At 32.4% G+C, this 7,314-nt stretch overlaps 1 protein-coding gene and 1 long non-coding RNA gene across 8 annotated transcripts in view; one reads left to right on the top strand and one right to left on the bottom strand.

Annotated features, from left to right (window-relative positions):
- Positions 1 to 4,053, bottom strand: part of LOC136796082 (uncharacterized) — a 46,461-nt gene extending 42,408 nt beyond the window's left edge. The window contains exon 1 of the long non-coding RNA XR_010843776.1: positions 3,940 to 4,053. This is a non-coding gene — a long non-coding RNA (uncharacterized lncRNA). The remainder of the gene's footprint in view (positions 1 to 3,939) is intronic.
- LOC106687304 (solute carrier family 2, facilitated glucose transporter member 6) overlaps positions 1 to 7,314 on the top strand; it is a 145,199-nt gene that overhangs the window by 86,080 nt on the left and 51,805 nt on the right. The gene's annotated exons all lie outside the window — the stretch shown is intronic.

Genomic DNA, 7,314 nt, shown 5'->3' with positions numbered 1-7,314 from the left:
TTGATTTAATTCATAAAAGTAATCACTTTTTATCAATGGTTATTCTATTTAAATAATGTATTAGAATAACTAGGAACGTAAACTAGAAAACGAATAAGCAGTAATATATAGGTTTATACACTCATTCAAGTAAATTTAATTTAAGTAACAGTATTTTCTCTATAATGTCTAATTTTAAGATACTCTTGGAAAAATATAAAATAAAATAATTCTTGTTAATGGCATCGGATTAAAATGTAGTGAATACTAAAAAAGTTTTTTTTAGGTAATTAAATAATCCATTATTACATCTCCAAAATAAGTTTTAAATTTTACAACAAAACCAAAATCAGATTCTTGAAACTGTCTCGAAGAAAAAGAAAAAAAAAATGGAAGCCCAACCTTAAGAAGCACTCCAGACATATTAACACAAATTGAGAAACGTTAATTAGTTCATTTTTAATCTGTTTTAGTTCTAGCGTTAATCGTCTCAATAAATAAAAATTAAATTAGATTTTTTAAAAATTTTATTACAGCATTTAAAAAAAATATATTGTTTAATCATTTTAAATATTTTTTATCGGTGAGTTTTAATAGCAAAAATAATCAAGTAAAATTTGATTTTAAAATTGAAAAATTATTTAAGAATAGTCAATACATTCAATTTCCAACATTATTTTAAAAAATTACCACGGAAATATTTCTTTAACTTATGAGAAGTGAATACATTAAGTTTTAAAATACTAAAATTTCAATAAGTTAAATTTCTTTAAAAATTAGCCAAACAATTTTCGTAAAATTGATTTCATTGTTTGACGACACTTTTTAGTGATGTTTGTATTTTTTGTTTGTTTTCCTTTCTTTATAAAACAATTGAAGAGTATTTTATCACAAATCAGTATGTCCAGTTTTGGAAAATTATTATTACAAAATTATAATTGGTGTATTTCATGATCTAAATTCGAATTTTCTTTGAAAATGTTATTTTTTAAACCTTTTTTACATGAATAAATTTAAATTTTGAAATAAACATAATGATTATTATCATAAAATTACTTAGGAGAAGTGGTTATATTCACGTTTGATTGAACACTCCTTAGCTATAGCATGATTAATTTTCAGAAACCTCCTTTGACAAAAAGTATTGAAAAAATTAATTCAAAATTGGAAAGTATTTTTGTATAATGTTAAGAAGCAATAATTCAAGATGTAAGCTAAGATAAATTCCAACAAATCCCATCAAATCACCTTTACCCTTCGTCGTAAACCTACTGCCTGCCCTACAGTTTCATTTAATGATGTTACTCTTACCCCTGTCGAACAGACCCTCTACCTTGGACTACATTTGGACAAACGATTAACCTGGAATCCTTACACCAGACTGAAAAGACAGGAAACTGGACGTCGATTTCGACTATTACAGCACTTACTAGACAAACGGTCTAAACTTCCAACACATTACAAAAGACTGATCTACATGACTGTAATAAGGCCAATCTGGACATATGGAGTTGAGCTTTGGGGCTCCACTAAACCTTCGAATTCCTCTCGTATTCAATCCTTACAATCCAAAATCCTTCGTAAAATCCTCAATGCTCCTTACTTTGTCACAAATAAAATCATACATAAAGACCTTAATGTTCCCTATGTAACCATTCTAGCCCGAACCAGCTATCACTCCTTCCATTATAAACTGTCTAACCACCCATAGTTTCTAATCTTGCATCCTCTTCTATTCCTGACAATCCTCCGAGGCACCTGAAATGAAGATGGCCACGAGACCAGCTAATGCAAAATGTCATAAGAGTGCTACCAATGGGAAGTTTCTCTACACGCCTGTAACACTCCAATTTAACTTAGATCAGATTTACTAAATGTATTATAATTTACAGTTGTAAATAGCAATAAATAAATATTAAAAAAAAAAAAGATGTAAGTATCAATTTTATTTTGAAGTTGTTATTTGTAGACATGGGCAAATATTTTTGCATCTGTTTATTATTACTCTTGTCGCTGTTATTATTATTTTTCGTTCGTAGTTGTTTAATGACGGAGCCATTAGTTACCACTCAAGTGTCACATAGATAAGTAATGTGCTGAGAAATCATTCGTCACAGAATGATCTATCTATGACATTGATTACAACTTATTCAAAGTTTAAGAGAACTTTTCAGTTTTAAAACGACCATTTTGTTTTGTTTTTTTACTTAATTTCTGTATTTTTCTAAGATATGTGTCAAGTGATATTGAATTGAATTAGCAGCCGCGCCGCCAAGATTATTCTAAAATGTTTACATTTCGTTGTATTGAGAAAAATAAAATCATTCCATTAAACTTTGAGTGATATTTAAATATAGTTCAAGAATGCCTTTGAATGAAAGAACCGACGTCTTTGTAATTCAGAAATTGTATTCAATTCCTCACAATATAATAATTTTAATTCCACATTAGATTTATATTAATGAAATTTAATTAAAAATCGATATTGGAGTTCAAAAATTGAGCTGCAAAAATGTAAAAATTGAATGTTTTATTCAATAATTACTCTTGGATATTTCTCATTTTACAAAATTTTTTGGTATGATGCTTATTAAATATTTATACAAGAATTAGATGATGTTTTTTTAAAATATAACTATATTTGATTTAGAAAATACATGAAAAAGAATCCTAGAGTTAATAAATATATAGTTACAATATTATGAAAATAAATATCAAACCAGTAAATAATAATTTTGAAATCATTATATTAAGTTATATCTTAAAAAGTACCCATAACATAAGAAAACCTAAGAGAATGTCATTTAAAGTAAAGTAAATTTGCTATAATTTGAGCCCTAATAGACCTATTATTATTACGTTAAATAGTTCTCGAGACATAGCTTTTTAAAAAACAACATTTCAAAAAAATGTTGTATGGGACTTACTGAATCAGTAGTTAGTGAATTTATTTCGAAAAATTTATATCTCAAAAACCATTTGATGTACAGATGTCTATTAGCACTCAAATTAAAGCTAGTTTAATGAGCTATAAAGAAGTTTATGACGTTTATTTTCATAGGAGTAGTAGTTTTCATGAAGTTTGCTAAAATAAATTGATTTATAGTTTTTCGGACAAATTTTCATTTGCCAAATTTATATTCATATGTGAATATCATAAAAACTACTACCCCTACGAAGATGAGTGTCAATAACTACTTTATAGTAAGTTAAATTTCCTTTATTTTGAGTGTTGGCAGTCATCTAGAGATATATTTAAAAAATCCAACATTTTATACGAACAACCAGAAATTAATATTTTGTGAGTTTATTTTGTCAAATATCATGAAAACTACTATTTCTATTGGAATAAACGTCATTAACTACTATATATTCCATTAAACTAGCTTTGATTTGAGTGCTAATAGACATCTGTACGTCGAATGGTTATTGAGATATAGATTTCTCAAAATAAATTAACTAACTACTGATATTACAGTACATTTTTATGAAATGTAGCTTTTTAAAAAGCTATATCTCGAGAACTATTGAACATAAATAGCTCTTTTAGGGCTAATATTTCAGCAAATTTACTCTTCTTTAAATAATGTTCTCTTAGATTTTCTAGTGTTTTTGGTAGTTTTTAAGATTTAGAGCTTCGAATGAAAAATTAATGTTTTTTTTTAAGGTTTTGAAACAGCCGCCATTTTTTATTCCCCCTACCTATACTTGGCAGACTCATCAGTTTTGATTAGTAATTATACATAGTTTTCATTAAAGTAACAAAAATTGGGGTGAGATAACTGTCTTTTATTCTTCCCGGCTCTTGTACTATATGGAGCTGAATTGAATGGAACCATAATCAGTACAATAGTACCATATTTTGTTATAGCCTGAACAAATTTCATAGCTAAATTTCTTTAAAACATCCCTAATTAGTAAATTACTGAGAAAAATCTGGACCGAATATTCTGTTCTTACCTTCAAAGAAGAATTTGGTAATGTAAAGAATGGAGTTCATACCCTCACGCTGTAAGATCTAGTCCTGTGATTCCTAATCCATATAAATCTGCGGACAACTTGGTCGGAATTGAACCATGTGCAGCCCATCCCCACTCCCAACGTAGAGGAAAGGTGGGATTCCCTATGGATAATATTTGAAGAATAGTTTGCTTAAAAGGGCATTACCTGTTAAAACTCGTAGCTGATACACAAACATCAGGAAAGATAGTTACTTGAGTATTTATAACAATGAACCCTCACAAAAACATGTGTTACTGGACCCTCCTGGCGCCCATCCAAAGGCTCTCGCGGACCTCTGGTTGGAAACCACTGGTCAAGACCGAACAGACCATTCTTGATAATTTTTCGGATGTCACTCACTATTTCCATCTAATTAGAAGTGTCAGTAACCTTATCACTGGAGTGTTTATAGAATACAGTGGACCAATGTTAGTTTTCTGTCAAAAATTATAATAGAATATATTTTATTGGTTTCACTTAAAATGGGAAAAGAATTACTTCACTCCAGCAAATTTAATTTTACCAAAAAATTTCCTTATTGTTGTTTATTAAAATTTTTAAATATAGATCACACAAAACACGGAATAAGATCTGTTATGTTTTCGAATTCCTAAAAAAAAATGGCAATAGAAGATATTGTATTCTAATAACTAGAAAACAATCAAACTAATTATGAAATCCGCACCTGAATAAATACCATAAGATAACCGTCACAAATGTATGTTCTCTGTCGTAATGGTATGGCGGAAGCACCGGATTTAAGAAAGATTTGAATTTGGGATTCTTATAGATTTCGTTACGCTGAATTTAAACGTTGCCTTAAACATAGTCCCTTAACTAAATCGAAACGTTCATTTCATGTTTTAGATATCTAAGAAAAAAATTGGTTCCGTTTCTGTCTGTAGTCGAATTTGTGTTCGGGCTCAATTAATCCAACCGTTTATCCGATTTTGACAAATTATTTAGTGATTGGTGGTCCCATATATTGATTTTATCATGTTTCGTCTAACAAGCTACTTTTTATTACGCATACGCAACAATGTTTTTCTTGGCACACTTGTATTTATAAACGTGGAAAATTAGGATAAAACTTAGAGGTTTTTTTTCCGATCCCTCTAAAACAAAAAAGAAACAGTGAATTAGTGAGTGCTTTTTGTGAAAAAAGGAATAAGTCGTGTTGGGTATTACCTTTTACTACCTTTGGTATTTTAAGGTTACCTGTAATGTTTATTTGTTACTTATGAAATATCCATTCTAAATGGTACTATTTTTAAAATCTGGCGGTGAGGGGCCTCCTCGTGTTGTATCGCATAGAAGATAGAGAAAATAAAAACATTAATTAATAAAAACAATAGATAATGGTAAAATAATAAGAAAACAGAAGTTGAAAAAGTGTGAGGGAGGGAGAGGGGGTGCATAAGAAGATGGAGTTATAAGGTGATGTTGATAGCGTTTTTGGAACCTTTCCTTCCCCTGCCACCTCGCAGGAAGGGAGAATGGGGTGATAGACTAGAATACTGGATTGAAGGAAGGAGGAAGACTGTCAAAGAATTTAATGTGTCTCCGTGAGATGTGTTGTTGTAGAGTATCTAACTGCATACCTAACGCACTATCCCACTGTTGCCGAACCCCGTATGGCAGCAATGCCAGGAAGGGGGAACAAAAAAAAAAAAAAAAGTATCTAACTGTAGTTCGTTATGAATGTGTGCCATGTTACGTCTTTCCAGAGATGTCCCTCGACATATCTTCTGTAGTGTACTATTTTGGTATTGTTGTAGTGATTTTAGAGCTGTTGGGTAAGAGAAAATGTAGTATTGGTGTACCATGTAGGAGTGATGGTCGTAGTATTACTTTGTAGATGAGTAATTTGGGTCTGAGTGACAGCCCTGGTGAGTAGATGAGGTGTTTAAGTTGGTATGATGTTGACTTGACGATTTGTAGTTCTGTAGGTGTGCAGTGAAAGATAGATGTGTTTCTAGTTTAATGCCTAGGTATGTGAGATGTTTCTTGGTTTGCATTGTCTGTTCGTTGAGTTTGGGTGCTCTGTTGGGAGTTTTCTTGTCTGAGAAAGTGATGGCGTCCGTTTTTTGTGGGTTGATGTAAATGTTTATGTCTTGTAGTTTGTTAGCGATGAGTTGGGCCGCTGCGGCAGCCTGGTCCATGCCCTTGTCTGCATTCATGCTCGCCGAGTATATGGCTACATCATCAGCATATATTTGAGCATCGTAAAATTTCGTCCCGTCTATATTGGCAGTATATATGTTGAATAAAACTGGCGCAAGGACAGAACACTGGGGGACGCCACAAGTGACGGGCTTGAGGGTGGATATTTCAGTTTTGACCCGGACTGAGAAAGTCCGGTCACTGATGTAGGACCCAGCAATGTCGACCAGCTGGTCCGGGAATTGGTGAAGGCTGAGTTGTTTGATTAGTGAGGAGTGGGATACAGAATCAAATGCCTGTGTACAATCTAGTGAGATCATGGCTGTGGCAAGGTTCCTGTTTAGGTTGTTTTCTCCATCACTTTGCAGGTTGGCAACATTGTGGTAGCAGCTCACACCACGGGAGAATCCGGTTTGTTCCGGGGGGATGACTTCGTGTGTGTCACAGTGTTTGCGGATGTGTATGAGAACTAGCTTCTCATATATTTTTGAGATGTAATTGAGGATGCTGATGGGTCTGAAGTCTATCGGATCCGCTCCTCGTTTTCTGGGCTTGAGGAGTGGAACAACGATAGCATATTTCCATCTGTTGGGAAGTAACTGAGGCGAGAACAGGAGCAGTATATGTTGAGGAGAAACATTTGGGCTTTTCTGGGGAGCTGTTTGAGTAGGACATAGGAGATGTTGTCCGTTCCTGTGGACTTGTTTCCCTTTGTTTTCCACTACTTTAACTTTTCTATGCGTAAAAGGATTTTACATAACAGGCATATTCCAAACACTCGTTCCTCACCAAGATTTGATTCTAAAACGACAAATCAAAATTATTAAAAATAAAAATAATAAAATCTCGCAAACAGACTGAGACTCGACTGAGTTCAAGTAACTAAATTATTTGAATCATCAAACGTTGTAAGTCTCGTCACCATTAGACTGACACAAACTATTACCCCTTCCCAAATGATCAAATTTCCTCAGCCCCCTTTTCAAATGCATTAATAATGCACAAAAAAGAGGCTCATTTTCATCATAGTACAAGAGCCGGGAAGAAAAAAGGCAGTTATCTCACCCCAATTTTTGATAACTTTAATAAAAACTAGGCATAATTACTAGTCAAGATTGATGAGTCTGCCAAGTATAGGTAGGGGAAATAAAAAATGGCGGCTGTTTCAAA

This window comes from Halyomorpha halys, unplaced genomic scaffold (assembly GCF_000696795.3).
Source record: "Halyomorpha halys isolate HHAL.00 unplaced genomic scaffold, Hhal_1.1 Scaffold38.1, whole genome shotgun sequence".
Classification (NCBI taxonomy): Eukaryota; Metazoa; Arthropoda; class Insecta; order Hemiptera; family Pentatomidae; genus Halyomorpha; species Halyomorpha halys.
This window is presented reverse-complemented; position numbering and strand designations above follow the sequence as displayed.